The following is an 18,004-nucleotide window of genomic DNA, read 5'->3' on the forward strand; positions in this document are numbered from 1 at the left end:
TGAATAGCAGCAATATGAGGTAGAGAAAAATTATGAATAGCTTATTGATATATGATATTTACATGGAGAAAAAAATGAATAACTTATTGATATGGTGATATTACATGGAGTCAAGTGATATTATGACACAGAGTTAGAGTTTAGGAGCCTGATGGCCTGGGGGAAGAAGCTCCTCCTAAGTCTCTCAGTTTTTGCCATCAGGCTACGGAAGCGCTTACCAGATGGAAGCAAAGTGAATAGTCGGTTAGCAGGGTGATTAGAGTCCTTGAAGATTTTAACAGCTCTATTTTTGCAGCGTTTGTGGTAGATGTCCTGCAGAGAGGGGAGAGCAGACCCTGAGATGCGCTCAGCTAAGCGCACAACTCTCTGTAGTGCTTTGCAGTCCTGATTGGAGCTGTTTCCATACCACACTGAGATGCACTGAGTCAATACACTTTCTATGGTCCCTGAATAGAAAGTTTTCAGGATTGCTGGTGAGACCCTGAATTTCCTCAGCTGACGCAGATGGTACAGTCTTTGCCTGGCTTTCTTAACCTGTGTTTGGATGTGTGTAGTCCAAGTCAGGTTCTCTGAGATGTTTACACCGAGGTGCTTGAAGCTACTCACCCTCTCCACAGGGGTCCCACTGATCCTGAGAGGAGAGTAGGGCTGCTGCTGTCTCTTCCTAAAGTCCATGATCAGCTCTTTAGTTTTCCCCACATTCAGAGAGAGACAGTTGTCCTGGCACCATGATGTGAGTCTCTCTACCTCATCCAAGTATACGGTCTCATCGTTGTTGGAGACCCCTTCCAAGACCCCTGGAAGGGGTATATCCTGACCCCTTCCAAGAGCTCATGGATATACGCAGACGAGCTCTCACACCAGCACCACCGCCTGCACCTCCCATCACTTCCGTCATCAGATCCACAAGTTCTTCCACTACCGTGATCTCCAGTCCCATGGCCAGGCCAGCGCCCTTCTCTGGCATGGCGGAGGAGTGCAATGGATTTTTGTTGCAATGTTCCCTAGCTCTTGAAATGCAACCTCAATTGTACCCCAATGAAAAAGCGAAGATCACTTTTATCGTTTCTCTTCTGAAGGGAAAGGCGTTACAATGGACAGGAACCATCTGGGCACAAGAAGGTACAGTCACTCAATCCCTAAAAAATTTTGTACATCACTTCCGAGAAGTCTTTGGCAAACCTGTGCACGACATTTCAGTAAGTGACAAATTATATAATTTACGTCAAGATACCATGTCCATTAATGATTATGCCCTTCAGTTCCGCATCCTTGCAGCAGCCAGCGGATGGAAAGAACGAGCCCTTTTAACTGCCTACCGTCAAGGGTTGGAGCCCAGACTCCGCTTACAGCTTGCTGCCTACGATGATTCCCATGGATTGGAAAGTCTCATCCAACATTCCATTCGATGCGCTACACGAATGATATCTTGTCTTGAAGAACTAACTCCCATTTCAGGTTGCAATTCACTTCTCCGCCACCCAACAGGCCAGCGCCCTCCAGAACCAGTCAACGAACCCATGCAAGTAGACCATTCACGACTGTCTAATCAGGAATGACAACGAAGATTTGCTCTTGGTTTGTGTCTGTATTGTGGAGAGAAGGGGCATCTTCAAGCAGCAATACCCACCCCCCCATTCACCCGGTTATACACAACTTAAAACCACTGGTGATAGAAGTTCTGCTTACTGCCTCCGAATTCTCTCTTCCAGTCTACGCTCTCCTTGATTCTGGGTCAGCCGGGAACTTCATCTCGGGAAGCCTCTGTTGTCAGCTCAACCTCTCAACCACAGCCACAAAGACCAGTTACCAAATTCAATCGGTAACCGGCAGCCCACTCAGTCGTAAATGTGTTAATCACAGTGCTGGGCCTGTACATATGAAAAGTGGATTGCTGCATGAAGAGAACATCCATTTACTAGTTCTGGAGGGTTCCACTGCCGATGTTATCCTCGGACGGCCTTGATTTGTTCAACATGAGCCCAATATTTCATGGCATACTGGTGAGGTCCTGAAGTGGGGTAACCAATGTTTCACCAACTGTTTTCCCAATGCACCTAAACCTGTCTCTCCTTCAGTTGAGTCCATCGCCTTGAACTCCATGACCATTGAAAGCCATCCAGAGAAGTTATCAGTAGACATTCCTGCCGGTTACTCCCATTTCAGTGACATGTTCTGCCCCCAGAAAGCCTCCCAGTTGCCTCCACACCAGCCATGGGACTGTGCAATAGACCTCTTACCGGGTGAGCCAGTGCCCCGTGGGAAAATTTACCCACTCTCCATACCCGAGCAGAAGGCCATGGAGTATATTGAGGAGGCACTAAATCAAGGTTATATCCGTCCCTCCACATCCCCTGCTTATTCAAGCTTCTTTTTTGTAGCCAAGAAAGGAGGAGGATTACGACCTTGCATCGATTATCGAGCCCTGAACAAAATAAGTCAAATTCCGTTATACCCTTCCTCTCGTCCCAGCGGCGTTAGAACATCTTCGCGGAGCCACCGTGTTCACCAAGTTGGATCTCCGCAGCGCCTATAACCTCATCAGAATACGTGAGGGGGACGAGTGGAAGACCGCTTTTGTGACCCCTACTGGCCACTATGAATGTGGGTCATGCCCTAATGGTCTTGTCAACGCTCCCTCCATATTTCAAGATTTTATGCATGAGGTGCTCCGGGAGTATCTCCACATTCGTGTTGGTCTACATAGATGACATCCTCATCTACACCCGGAGCATGGCCGAACATCGCCACCACGTTGCGGAGGTCCTGCAATGCCTGAGAGACTTCCACCTATTCCTCAAGGCAGAGAAGTGCTCTTTCCATCAGTCCTCAGTGCAGTTCCTCGGATATAGCATCGACAGCGGTGGCATCCAGATGGACGAGGGGAAGGTGGATGCCATTCGTAAATGGCCCAGTCCTGACACCATTAAAGAGCTTCAAAGTTTCCTGTGGTTCGCCAACTTTTACCGCCGCTTCATCCATCCTGGATCCCAGCCGCCACCGAAGCCTTTGAAAGGCTCAAAGAAGCGTTTATGAATGACCCAGTCCTTGTACACCCAGACCCCAAGAAACCTTTCATTGTGGAGGTCAATGCATCCACCTCAGGAGTTGGAGCCATACTCTCCCAGCAGCAGGGGACACCACTGGGGAAGTCGTGGCCTAATGGTTAGAGAGTCGGACTTGTAATCCAAAGGTTGCAGGTTCGAGTCTCAGGCCGGCAGGGATTGTAGGTGGGGGAGTGAATGTCCAGCGCTCTCTCCACCCTCAATACCATGACTGAGGTGCCCTTGAGCAAGGCACCAAACCCCCAACTGTGTGTGCACTTTGGATGGGTTAAATGCAGAGCACGAATTCCGAGTATGGGTCACCATACTTGGCCGTATGTCACTTCACAAAAAAAAAAAAAAATTCACAGCTAAACTCCATCCATGTGCCTTCTTCTCTCGCAAGCTCAGCCCGGCAGAAAGAAACTACGATATAGGTAACAGAGAACTTCTCGCCATTAAATTGGCCCTAGAAGAGTGGAGACATTGGTTGGAGGGTGCACAACATCCCTTCACAGTTCTCACCGATCACAAGAACCTACAATATCTGAGTGAGGCCAAGAGACTGAACCCTCATCAAGCCCGATGGGCCCTCTTTTTCACACGCTTTAACTTCACGATTTCTTACCGTCCAGGTCCCAAGAATGTCAAAACCGACGCCCTGTCTCACCTCTATGACTCCAAGGAAGAAACTAGTGAAGAACCTGAATCCATCATCCCCGAGAAGATCATCGTTAGTCCCATTCTGTGGAATTCAAATCTGTTCACCCCCCTCCAATGCTTCCACGGCCACTCCGCCGGGCTGTCCACCTGGCTTGCAATATGTTCCCAGGGCTCAACGCACACCCCTCATCAGTCTGTTCATTCATCTCTGGGCACTGGCCACCCAGGGGCCAACAACACCCTCTCACTGCTAAGAGATCGCTTCTGGTGGCCCAATATGGCCGGAGATGTTAGAAGGTTCATCCAAGGCTGTGTAGACTGTGCCATGTCCAAGAGTCCACGCCACTTACCAGCAGGCAAGCTGCTTCCTCTGCCCATTCCCAGTCGGCCCTGGTCACACCTAGGAGTTGACTTTGTTACTTGCCTCCGATGGTAACACATGCATCCTGGTGGTCATTGATCGATTTCCCAGCCACCCATGTTCCCCTGGTCTGGGGAACCGTCAGATGTACCATCAGTAGACTACTGGTTCCGAGAGAGCGAGAGGGTCTGGGACGCTGCTCACCACCATCTTCAGCGAGCAGTGCGTAGGCGCAAAATGACAGACGACCTTCGAAGATCCGAAGCTCCCCAGAACCAACCTGGACAGAAGGTCTGGCTGTCAACCAGGGACATCAGGATGCGCCTACCCTGCAAGAAATTAAGTACCAGATTTGTTGGCCCCTTCACCATAGTCAAGCAAGTCAACCCGGTCTCTCCCTCCACAGATCCTGGCCCGACGGAAGAACCCCCTCTCCCATTGATCCTGGAAGAAGGCGCCATCTACCAAGTCAAGGAGATCTTGGACTCCCAGCACCGTGGTGGTCGGCTGGAGTACCTTGTAGACTGGGAGGGCTACGGCCCGGAAGAGAGATCATTAATGTTCTTGATCCTGTCTTACTTGAAGAGTTCCATGCAAGCCATCCGGAACGTCCAGCACCCAGAGGGAGAGGTAGACCACCACGACGTCGGGGTCCTCGGCCCTCGGGAGCGGGCCGTGGAGAGGGGGGTAGTGTCTCAGATCTGCCAGGCTCTGTCACCAGCCAATCACAGCGCACTCCCTCACCTGAGTACTGATCACACACACCTGCACATCATTGAACCACTCATTAGCCATACCATAAACACACACACCTCACAGCACTCCAGTGTCCGGTCTCATTCATGCGAAGAGGACTGCCATAGCTATCACAGCTCTATGCCTACTACTTACCTCCTTGTCTACTTACCTGCATTGTCCCCTCCCGAGTGTGTTCTCCAGCGATCCCCAGTCAGTCTGCTCCTGTGTTCTGTCCCAGTCTGCCTGCTCCTGTGTTCTGTCCCAGTTTGCCATCTTGGTGAGGTGTGTGTCCAGTTCGTGTTCCAAGTTTCCTGTCAAAAGAAGATACTCAAGTTAACACTTCTCCAGATTACCGAAGACCTCCAGGATAACCACTCACCTGTCTCACTCCTTGTTGCTCCGCTATTTGTCAATAAATACCTGTCAATTAATCCATCTCTCTGTCCGAGTCCTACTTCTGTAACAATATTATTCTTAAAATACATGGGTGTGTGTATTTATATATACATTATAAATATACACAGGTATTTGGACACACTAACTCATTTATTATTATTGCTGTTTTCCACATCCTACCTGATGTAGCTCATATGTGACCCTGGACCACAAAACCAGTCTTAAGTGTCAATTTTTCGAAATTGAGATTTATACATCATCTGAAAGCTGAATAAATAATATTTCCATTGATCTATGGTTTGTTACGCTCAGACAATATTTGGCCAAGATACAACATCACAGAGGATCTCACCTGGACCACCAACACCATGTCACTCTCCAAAAAGGCACAACAGCGCCTACACTTTCTCCGCCAGCTGAAAATAACAAGTCTCCCTCCACCCATCCTCACCACATTCTATAGAGGCACCATTGAGAGTGTGCTGACCAGATGCATCACTGTCTGGTACGGGAACTGCAGTGCTGCTGACCGCAAGACCCTCCAGCGGACAGTGAACACAGCTGCAAAGATCATCGGTGCCCCTCTCCCCTCCATCCTGGACATTTCCCTTGCACGATGCTCCAGCAAAACCAACAGCATTGTGAAGGACTCCACCCATCCCTCCCACAGTCTCTTCCAGCTCCTACCATCAGGAAGACGGTACCGGCGCATCAGAGCCCGCTCCGCCAGACTGCTCAACAGCTTTTTCCCCCAGGCTGTGAGAGCCCTGAACTCAAACCACCCCGCCCCCCTCTGAAACCCCATGCAAACCCCTACCTCCTGAAACATGCGACTTAAGACTGGTTTTGTGGTCCAGGGTCACATATATCTCTATCTAAGTCTCAGCTCATTCTTTGGTCTGTTCTTTGCCTGCTCATCTTTGCAATATCCATTGCCTCTCTTCAGCAGGCATTTTTCTTTTTCTTGTTTTCAGCACTTATTATTGTCAACAAAATGATGAAATAACACAAATGGAAGTATAGGAATTATGCAGTGACCACATAATGTTAAACAAATTACGACGCTATTTTATATTTTAGATTGTTCAGTGTCACCGCCCTTTGTCTTGATTCCAGCTCTTTTCAATCAGTTTTGAAGGAGTTCCTCGTGATGACTAGTTTTCCATCTCTAGCTGCGCCAACCCACACATTAATTTTTTTTTAGCTTTGTATACTGTAGCTCTTCATATGTAAGCACAATTTTATTTTATCTGCACAGCTAATTTCAAGCATTTAGGCAGAAATGTAAATTCAGTCAAGTGTGTCGAAACATTTGACTGGTATTGTAATTATACAGAACATGAATGTTTTCTTGTTTGTGATGTGGGAAAATTGGTCTCATTGGAAAAACTTGCAAAGCTACAAAAACTTACTTTTACGTACAGTTCACTACAGTTTCCAGCTGAAATGAACAGTAGTGGCAGTAAAATGCCAACAACTTTTATTCCCTTTCACACAAATTATGATTACAGGAGCAGATAATTGATTAATAAGGATTAATAAGGCAGTTCCTTATCCAAAAGCTACAATGTTATGACCTTAAAACACTCTTACCATAGTCCAATTTGTAAACTAATATATTTTCACGTTTGCCTCACATAAAGTAAACAGCTCCATATGATGTTTCGCAGTAGTTCACCTGGTACATGTGGAATGTCCGTGTCCGAGTCCCGTGACACACAACACTTGATTAAAGAATTCAAGGACTTAAACTGTAAAAGCAAACTAAAATTGCATAGTAGTTTTTGCGGTTCAGAGTTTACATCTTTATGTCAATTGTTTTTGTTTGTTTGTTTTTGTTTTTTGCCACAGAATTAAAAAAAAAAAAAAAACAACAAAAAAAAACGACTTTTCATCTCATAATTCTTACTTTTTCTTGCAATTCAGAGTTTAAATCTCACAATTCAGACTTTGTTTCGAGCAATTCTCAATTCTATTTAATTGAATATTTCAATATTTCAATGTAAAGATTTAAACTCAGAATTCTGACCTTTTTACATTTTTACTTGCAATTCCAAGTTTACATGACTCTTTTTGTTCTTTTTATAAAAAAATATAAAGTAATTGTGACTTTTTATCTCATAATTCTGACTTTTTTCTTGCAATTCTGAGAAAAAGTTAGAATTTTAAGATATAAACTCAGTATTTTACTTGCAAATATGAGTCTCTTTTTTATTATTTATTTCTTTATTTTATTTCTATTTATGTATTTATTTTTTTGCCACAGAATAAGAAACTATAAAAGGAATTGCAACTTTTTATCTTCGAAATGTGACTGTTTTACTTGCAGTTCTCCGTTTACATCTTGAAGTTTTTTTTTTTTTTTTTTGCCACAGGACAAACATTTTTAAACAAATTGCGACCCTTTATCCCACAATTCCGTTTTGTGAGAAACTGAATTTTGAGATACGGTTCAGAACTGTGAGGAAACAAACAGAACTGATGCAATTACCTATTTTATTATTTTATTCCATGGCGGAAACAGGCTTCCAAAGGATTTAGTGTAGTGGTACATTATTTTCAAATACAACAGAGCATTAACCTTTTAAGGCCACTCACTGACATTTAATTTCACGATACATAGAACAACGAATGAAATAAAATTTTGCCGGATTCACGTTCATCTGTTTTGGATAAAACTTTGAAATATTTTACAGTCGCTTCATGCACTTTTCTTTTTATCTGGTATCTTGCTTAATCAAAACGAAGCTGATTTGTGACAAAGATTCATCTTGATAAGCTATCATGACGTTTTCATTTTTCTCCATTCATTTCTGTGTCCTTTTCATTTGTTTGGAGCAGCTTCCCAAAGGCCTTTCAAGAATGTTCTGTACCATTCACAGAAGACACTGCTCACCCTGTGCATCACTGCTCTATATCTCTCAAACATAAACAGAGAAACTACATCACTGGCCAGTGAGACAGAGATCAGGACTGCTTTGCAGAGCAGCAAGGCACTCGTTCACCCTGTATTCAGGACATCTGGGGGAAAACCGCCAGGAAACAAAACATATCTTTGCTGTGGGGGCTGAATTTTGCAGACCCTGTTATACACCAAGTATAAAGCTGTTTAGCAGATACTGTCCCATGGTAAATAGCCTGACAATCTCTAATGGGTTATGTTGTTGATATATTAGCAGAGGTGCCCTTTTCCCTTCTCCACAGCTGAATCTCTTTGGCAAAAACACATGCATATTCACACTCAGAGAAACATTGCATCACAAAAGTTCTCCTTTCTTCCAAATCCTGAGCGAGGGAGGGAAGAAAAACACAAGGGGATGATGTAAAGATATCACAGCGCTCCATGTTGTCCTCATTCCTCACAGCGTACATCAGATCAGATGAGGCTGAGGCAATCAATAGAAAAAAAATGGAAGGAAAAAAAAAGAAACCGTTACTAAGCCCCGACAATGTGTTTGAAGCCCGCTCCTGTTAGTCATAAATTATTAAACCAATCATTAGTGCAAAAGGAACATTTTAATAGCTGGTAATTAGGTCAATTTGAACATAACATGTTTGTTATTGTTGGTCAGTAGGTGGATATTTCAGCAAGGTTGTAGAGATTTAGTGATTTCTACTTTGATCAAAGGAAAGACACAGTGGATCAGAAAGAACGGCATTAGTGAAGTCAGGTACTGTTGAATAAAAGGCATGAAAAGTAGTTCAACTATAATTTTCCAAATAAGATATTGCAGCAATAAGAATTATTTTTCTGCTAGCCAACTGGTCAATTCCATTTTTAATTTTAAACAACAGTTTGGTTGAGCAACGCTTTAGGAGTCAAACAGCAATGGAGATGTTCAATGCTTGTATCAATCCCTTAGGCCCGGTTTCACAGACAGGCCTTAGACTAAGCCAGCATTAGGCCATAGTTCAATTAGGACATTGAAGTCATTTTTATAAACATACCTAGAATAAAACAGTACTGGGGTGCATCTTGAGACAAAACAAAGGCACTGATATATTTTAAGATCAGTCAGTGCAAGTTTATTTCAGTTGAAACAGCTCAGACTTATATTTTAGTCTAGGACTAGGTTTAAGCCTTGTCTGTGAAACCGGGGGGTCTGTGCATTCATGGAAGGGGGGTTTTATTGTTACACCAGTAGGTGACGACAAGTGAGTGTCTTAATGAGGGAGTTATTGAATTATTCACTCAACCAATGTGTTCAAAAGCATGGAATCAATCCAGTTTCTCAATGTTGCGTTATACTTGCTGGGGTATAATTTTGAACTGTTTTCATTGACAGAGCAAAAAGTACCTGGAAATATTATGTGCAGAATGACAACTTTCTCTAAATATTATGTGAATAGGGATTTGAACACCCGTTTGGCCTGTCTTTCTGAGATAAAGGCATGGATGTCCTTACTTTTTTTTTACACATTATTGAGGCCAAAACAGAGTTTAGTTTTTGAACCCTCAGAAGCTGCTAGTCCATCAAATTGAAACTTTAGTGACTTGTCTCTATTTGTCAAACTGCTGGTGTAGAATTTGAGTGTGTTCTTTGATAGTGCACTGAAGTTTGACAAACAGCTCAGCTCTGTGATTAAAACTTATTTTAGTTTTTTCTATCACCTTCGCGTTTTAGCAAAGGTGAAAGCTTTTCTGTCTTATAAGGAATTTGAGAGGGTGATTCATGCTTTAATTTAGAGAAGGCTTGATTACTTCCTATATATGGATATTAACCATGCATCTCTTGTTCGTCTAGTACAGAATGCAGCCACTAGGCTCTTAACTGCTGTGCTGAAACGAGAGCACTTTACTCCAGTTTTAATTTCTTTGGACTGGCTTCCATTTCATCACAGAATTAGTTTTAAATGGTTGGTTCTTGTTTTTAAAACATGGAATGGACTAGCATCTGCATACTTCACTGACTTAACCAGTGTTGCCAAGTTTATGCTTTTCTTTTTGTTTAGTTTTTTTGCTGAAGCGAAACCCTCCGCCCCTGGAACTGAGGTGGGACTCTCTAGAAGGAGGTTTTGACCCCTCAGAACACGATTTTGATAGCCATTTTCCTCTGGATTGTGACTGGGCTACTTTTGGCCATGGTTGGGCTAATTTTGACTACCAGTTGGGCTGGTTTTGTTACACAGACCTGGCAACCTTGGACTCTGAATTCTGATTCAGCAAGCTCTCTAGGGTCATCCAGCCAGGGGCTGCATCACACATTACACAATTTTAAAGTAAAGCTTAAGACACATTATTCTCTTTGGCTCTTAATTTATAACTGAATTGTGTGTGGTTGTTGCTTTTGTTTTAGGTTTGAAATCTCTTTTGTAAATTATATTTACTGACTGTTTTTGGACCTACTGTACTGTACAGGCTTTTTTGAAAAATGTTGGAAATTATATAGCTGTAATGTAACTCTATGATAACTATAGATGTATAAACTGCTGCTTATCATTTGCAAGGCATAAAAACATACGCACATGATCAATGATTGTAAGGTGTAATGAAATGCAGCATTAGTCTAATTGGCGCATAATTTTGCATGCCATTTCAAACATTTTTTTATTCTAATTTGATTTTTTTTTTCTGTGACACTAAAGTAGATGCTTTGAATAATTTTTAAAGCTTTTATGTCCTTAGCATTATAGTAAGGTCACCCCAAAACAAAAAGAAAATGGTTTGGTGAAATGCGAGAACCAATGAGTTATGAAGTTGGTTTATGGTTGAGTATTGTGTCGCCATAGTTGACATGTTTTGTGCATGTTTTGGTTTAGTTTTAAAGTGAATAATTATAATAACATAATTTTTAGCCCCTCTCTTCCAACCACTTGGCTCCATTCTAATATGTAACATCCACCTTTCACGATCCAAACAATTCTTGATGTCTACAAACAAGTCTTGCCCTACATTGTTTTGTAAATCGTTGGATATCCCGTTTCACTTGGAATTTCATCACCCATTTATTCCTTTTATAATGGCACTGCAAGTAGTGTCATTATTTCTAATATTCATGAAATTAACCTTTTGTGCAACATAAAACACAAAATATCATCAGGCATAATTAACTGGCTCAAATGCAATCATTCGAAAATTCAAACAACACAATTAAAAGACCATCATCATCAATTGTTCCTTGCATTTCTTAAGAATGTCACAATCTAATCTTTGTTGCATATATTTCGAAAGGACTCCCTGTTCCAAATGGCTCTCATCAGTGCAATGCCCTCAGTGCTGGTGAAACATCTCTGCTGGGGACTGGGTTTTACAGTTTTCCTTCCCCCTCGCTGAGCACGCACACACTCTCTAAGGATGATGGTAGTCATTTGTCCGTTCTGTGTGCGAGGGCTGGACCAAACGGGCCAGTGGGCTTTGGAAGGCACTGCGAAGGAGGGGGGGGGGGGGGGGGGGGGCTCCATCAGGGAGCCCATTTCTTTCACAATGGGCTCCCTGATGGAGATCCTGATTGCAGATAAATGCAACACGAGCAATAGGGGAGAGGCTGGATGGAAGCGTTTGCCAAAGCTGTGAACAGCACTCTCCAGATTTGATCTTCTCATGTTGCAATGACCAGCATCTCATCATGGCATGTTGTCTTCACGTCATGATCATGTCATATCAACAGCTGTGCCTTTCCTTTTATTCATCTGTGGAGAATATTCTGTATTTTGAGAATGAAATGATTACACGAGTCATGTTCACATGAGCATAACACTAACAAAAAAAGGGAAAAAAACATTTATTCAGCTGGGGTGATGGGAAGAGGTATACCGGAGATGTGCGCTTATGCTTCCTTTCTTTAGAGTAGTAACTGTTTATAATAAGAGTGACGTCATTATATATGATGAATGACTTCCCTGTTCATGGACCAGACCAGTTTGACTGAGGGAGGCTGTTTAATAAAACATATTTCACTTTCACTTGTAAAAATATTTTGACCTTTTTGTGAATAAATTGGCAATATTACAGGATGGGACGAGGATTCGCAGACAGCCTCCTTAGCCGTGACAGGACAGGACGAGAGTTCAGGGACAGCCCTTTTGGCTGCGACAGGACAGGCAAAGAGTTCACAGACGGCCTCCATAGCTGCGACAGGATGGGACGAGAATTTGCAGACAGCCTCCTTAGCCTTGACAGGACGAGGATTCACAGACGGCCTACATAGCCGTGACAGGACAGGACGAGAGTTCAGGGACAGCCCTTCTGGTTGTGACAGGAAAGAAAGAGTCTCTTTGACCGCGACACGACAGGCTGAGAGTACATTGCTGGGCGCCACCACCATACAAGGAGCTGAAGCGAGCACCGCCGCTTCAGGAGGTTCTGCAGCATGTGCCGCCACTTCTGGAGAAGCTGCAGTGGGTGCCATCGCCTGGGGCAGTTCTGTAGTGGTGCACAAATGCAACAAAGCGATCCCTATCATGGGAAGCGCTTCAGTAGTGTTGCTTTCGTCAACGAAAATTGTGACTAAATATCGTTGTCAACGAACCTTTATCACGTGATGAAAACGAGACGAGACACAACGTAAATGCTGGTCATGTGACAATGACGATAATTAAATGTATAATGCAATACTGTTGATGAATAAAAATGAGACTAAATGTGTTTTGCAAAATAAAAACTATGCTAAAATGTCTCTTCATTTTCGTTGACTAAAACGAGACGAAACGAAATGTTATAACGTTATTTCGTCTCGTTTAGTCGCGTTATTATTATTATGCAGAATTTCTGTTTCCTGTGTCTCTCTTCAGGAGCTGCATCAGGTTGCACTTCGCAGACGCAGGCGACGTCACTTCCTCAAGCCCCACTCGCGGCATTTAGAAGACGACAACAAATATGTTAACATGTTTGGTTGGTAAAATAAATAAGGTAACAATAATATAATAAGATAACCTTGTTTGGAATGGGTTTGGCTTAAAGAAAATTTTGGTTTTCGTCTATACTACTAGCGCAGTGGTGGGCCTTCAGGGGAAGCAGGGCCTTCTCTGCTGGCCCTATAAAAAACAAAATTGTGTGAAAAATGTTTTTGATTATTTAGGTATCATTTTCATTTGTGTAATGTTCACTAAATTGCCTATGATTAGTTTAGTTGAGGTTGAACTGGAATATCCTACATAAAAAAGATAGTGATAGTGCTACCCTTTTGTTGAAAGACATCACATCTGATTTGTTACAAGCATTATCTGTGATTGGCGAACAATATGCAGAGGGCTTGAGAAGAGGGGTAGTCCAATAACATGAGCAATAATCCAAACGAGGTACAAACAGAGTCCGAACGGCGAGACAAGAGTTAATCCAAGATACACAGGCAGGAATCAAGAAACAAGGCTACACAAAATGACAAGACTAACTAGAACTGGAAACTAGACTCAGTAAAGCAGCTATCACTAGCTGAGTGATAAACGCAGAATAATACTCAACGATCTGCAAGAAGAAGTCCAAATCTGAATGGATTCAGCTGTGTGTGTGTAATCAGTGCCTTCAGCTGTGTGTTCAATCAGTGCAATGGCTCATGGGAACTGTAGTCTGGAGTGACATGTAAAAGTCTGTGTGGTGTGAAAGTCAATGTAAAGAGAAGACAACATCTGGTGATGAGCAGACGGAAGGCTACGGACTGGATTCGTGACAATTATAAATGCATTTACCGACACTTTTGATCGATGTACTGCATCCATGCTGAATAGAAGCCCCCCCCCCTCTTTTAAATCTCTCTTACCCCCAAACTTTGAAATGGTAGTGTATTATAGGTTTCACAAAGAATATAAAGCAAAAACCATTTTTAACATTGATCATAATATGTTTCTTGAGCAGCAAATCAGCATATTAGAATGATTTCTGAAGGATCATGTGACACTGAAGACTGGAGTAATGATGCTGAAAATTCAGCTTTGATCACAGAAATAAATTACATTTTACTATATATTCACACAGAAAACAGTTCTTTTAAACTGTAATAATATTTCACAATATTGTTATTTTTACTGTATTTTTTATCAAATAAATGCAGCCCTAAGCACAACACTTCTTTCAAAAACATTAAAAAATCTTAATTATTCCAGACTTTTGACAGATAGTTTAAAATGGTCACTGTAATAGTGATTCTGGTGGTTCATGACCTAGAGACGTTGTTGTTGATGATATCAAAGGTTGTTGTTGACCATTAATAATTAAAATCTATCTGTTTTGTTTGTTGAGTCATCACTTGCACAAAGTGAAGAAAAAAGATGAAAAACCAGTCGAGAATCTCCTCATCTAATCTGTATTCACAGTGTTTTAGATATTTGCATTGGTCATTTACATTGTATGTGTTACTATTAATAAAAAGTTTTACATAATTTTTTAACACTTTACAATAAGGTTCCATCAATTAATGTTAGCTATTGTATTAACGTGAACAAACAATAAACAATAAATTTATTACAGTATTTATTAATCTTTAAGTTTAGTTAATGAACATACAGTCGTTCATTTGCAGTTGTTCATATGCAGTCGTGCATTATTAAATGTTGAAATTAACCAAGCTTAACAAATGCTGTAGATGTATTGCTCATTCTTAGTTCATGTTAACTAAAGTGGTCAATTAATATTAACTAATGAATCTAATTGTAAAGTGTTACCATTTAATTCTAGAAATTTCAGTGTGACACATCCAATGGCACTGTCATTCCTACTGAAAATGTGGTGGGTGTTCTTCATGTAGCTGAAAATCCCAGTTCCAGAACCCAATAAAAGGCCTTGCATTCACACACCTACAGAACTCTGAATTATATCCCATTTGTTAATGGTTGATGACATTCAGCTCTACAGAAGTGGACACTCAGCTCAAACAGCATGTGTACTATCATCTTACAACACATTAAGCTGCTGTATGTTTATTACTGCAATTTCAGAACTCCACAGTGAGCCATTGTATGATCTCTGGCTTTGATATCTGGGCTCAGTGCTGCTTTTCATTGCTTTGTTACACAATTCCAACATTCCTGCGATAACTTGGATGAAGGGCCTCCTCTCCGCAGAAGCTTTGGACCGTGGCACAGGCGATGATCTAATAAAATTGGGAAAGATTTCAACAGTTGTGTCCGAGGTGAGAGGTTGGCCCAAGCACGTGTGGCTTGGCCGGGCCCACGGGGACAAACCGGGTGGAGCGTACCAACACTCAGTACATCTGAAGTCGTGTCACACGTTTGTGAAGTGATCTCATCTTGATCATTCTGAGGAGAGACACACAGCGGAAAAAGCACCTGAGCTGCTGGGAGCAATTAGAGGACCTCAAAACCATACTTGAGTTAACATACAGATGCATTACAGACAAAATGACTCCATTACAATTACAAGTCACCAATTCCAATAAAGCTTGAGTGAAAGGATTTTAACAGTACTTAAGTACTCATTCTGAATGTAGGCTTAAAGATGCACTAGTGCACCTAAGATATGATTTGTGAGGAGAGCAATCCTATCTATTTCTAAAATCAAAACAAATCTAAACACCTCAAAACTGCAATAAATCAAGGTCAACACAACAGCCTCGCAAACTTCTACAAACACTGAAGTCTCAGTTAAGCTCAAGTACTCAAAATGCATAGTTAACAAGTTTGGCGAGTAAGGGAACTTACTTCACGATTGTTTAAAAAAAGTACTATAAAAGTTATATACAGTATGAACAGTGTTGGGGGTAACGCATTACAAGTGATGTGAGTTACAATTAAGTGTACATTCAATACACACTTTAAAGTGCATCTAACTGCATTTAATATAAATTTAAACTATAATACAGTGCTTCTCAAAGTCCAGACCGGATCCGGACCCAGAGGGAATTCAATCGGGACCCGCCTCAATTTCATATCTCAAGAATACTAATTATATTTCCTACTTTGATAAACGCATGTTAAACTTTTAAATCATTTGTTTCGTTTTTTAATGTCTTTTTGGAGATGGTCCGACATGAAAGCGAATGCGAGATATTCAAACTTTTCCTTCCATCCATCCATCCATCTTCTTCCGCTTATCCGGGGCCGGGTCGCGGGGGCAGCAGTCTAAGCAGGGATGCCCAGACTTCTCTCTCCCTAGACACTTCCTCCAGCTCTTCCGGGGGGACACCGAGGCGTTCCCAGGCCAGCCGGGAGACATAGTCTCTCCAGCGTGTCCTAGGTCTTCCCCGGGGTCTCCTCCCAGTGGGACGCGCCCGGAACACCTTCCCGGGAAGGCGTCCAGGAGGCATCCGGAACAGATGCCCGAGCCACCTCAGCTGACCCCTCTCAATGTGAAGGAGAAGCGGCTCTACTCTGAGCTCCTCCCGAGTGACCGAGCTTCTCACCCTATCTCTAAGGGATCGCCCAGCCACCCTGCGGAGAAAGCTCATTTCAGCCGCCTGTATCCGCGATCTTGTCCTTTCGGTCATGACCCAAAGCTCATGACCATAGGTGAGAGTAGGAACGTAGATTGACCGGTAAATCGAGAGCTTCGCCTTGCGGCTCAGCTCTTTCTTCACCACGACAGACCGGTACATCGACCGCATTACTGCAGAAGATGCACCGATCCGTCTGTCAATCTCCCGTTCCATCCTTCCCTCACTCGTGAACAAAACCCCAAGATACTTAAACTCCTCCACTTGAGGCAGGAATTTTGATTTTGATTTTCCTTCGTGACATTTTATTTTATTTTTTTCGTGACCTTTGTTGTCATTTTTTCTTTTTTTGTTATCACTTATATAGGCATTTGACTTATAGCAAGTGTTTCCCGTAAATTGAGTTATTAGTGGCGGCCCGTCACTATTTCAAAACTGACCGGCACAAATAGCTAGATTTTCCAAAAGGCTTATAACGTTACTTCGTTGAAACATAAGCATTACATGTTTCAAAATAAAAATGTGGCGCAGGGGTTTTATATGAATGTATCTTTGAAAAGAACCGTCCGTTTTCAGAAAAGCTTGATGTCGTTTTCATTTCGTCTTTCCTGAAATGTAGTGTTTGAGAGAGCAGTGATTTGATTACAGCCGTTACCGGGGAAACCATTATAGCTCCCGCTCCAACAGCGCCTCCTGCTGGCAGAGAATCAATTTGCATTTGCAAGTCTGTGGGAAACATTGGTGTCTGTCAGCAAACATAAACAAAAAGCTTCAGAACTGTTTTGAGAAGGTGCTTAAGTTTTGAGCTGTATTATTACTATGAATTAGGCTACTACTACTACCATCTTGTGCCCTGCAATAAACAATTACTCTACTCACTTTTATGAGATGAAGGGGTGGTGGGGGGGGGTGTAGGCTAAATACATCTGCATCATATATTGGCCAACGATCGCTAGAAAAACCCATATCGGTTGACCTCTAATACTGACACTTAAATGAATTGTTTTGCCACTTTTGCACTTGTTATTAATGTATTTTCAATGCTTTATTTTTTCAAAAATGTGTGTTGATTTGTTATGCATGTTATGTATGTTTATTAAAAAGACGTTTGGTAATAACCAATTGTTCTGGTCTGGAATTTGGACCTTTGAATTTAGACTTCCCTGCTATAATATATTTTAATGTATAATATATTTAATGCACTTATTATGCAATCATGTGTCCGAAAACATTACATTCAGTTCACACTTACCTATATTCCTTTAAGTATTATTGCTGTAAATGTATAACATATATGCTAAAGTGTATTAACTTGCTCCATACATGTCTAAATACTTTTGTTAATATGATTATGACTTCAGCATTTTCACCTCAATTTAATACATTTTAGCTTGTTTCTAAAATGCATCTCCCTAATGAATTTCACTATAAGCCGTGTTAATTCCACACCTGTGTGGTCTGTGTCTATAGAGCACATT

At 42.1% G+C, this 18,004-nt stretch overlaps 1 pseudogene across 1 annotated transcript in view; it reads left to right on the forward strand.

Moving 5' to 3' along the window:
• The first annotated feature begins 4,386 nt into the window (after nt 1–4,386).
• The window catches only part of LOC306878038 (lysophospholipase-like protein 1), a 43,848-nt pseudogene continuing 30,230 nt past the window's right edge, over nt 4,387–18,004 (forward strand). Inside the window, exon 1 of the transcript in view lies at nt 4,387–4,698. The product of the transcript in view is annotated as a lysophospholipase-like protein 1 (transcript). The remainder of the gene's footprint in view (nt 4,699–18,004) is intronic.

This window comes from Barbus barbus (assembly GCF_936440315.1).
Source record: "Barbus barbus genome assembly, chromosome: 12".
Classification (NCBI taxonomy): Eukaryota; Metazoa; Chordata; class Actinopteri; order Cypriniformes; family Cyprinidae; genus Barbus; species Barbus barbus.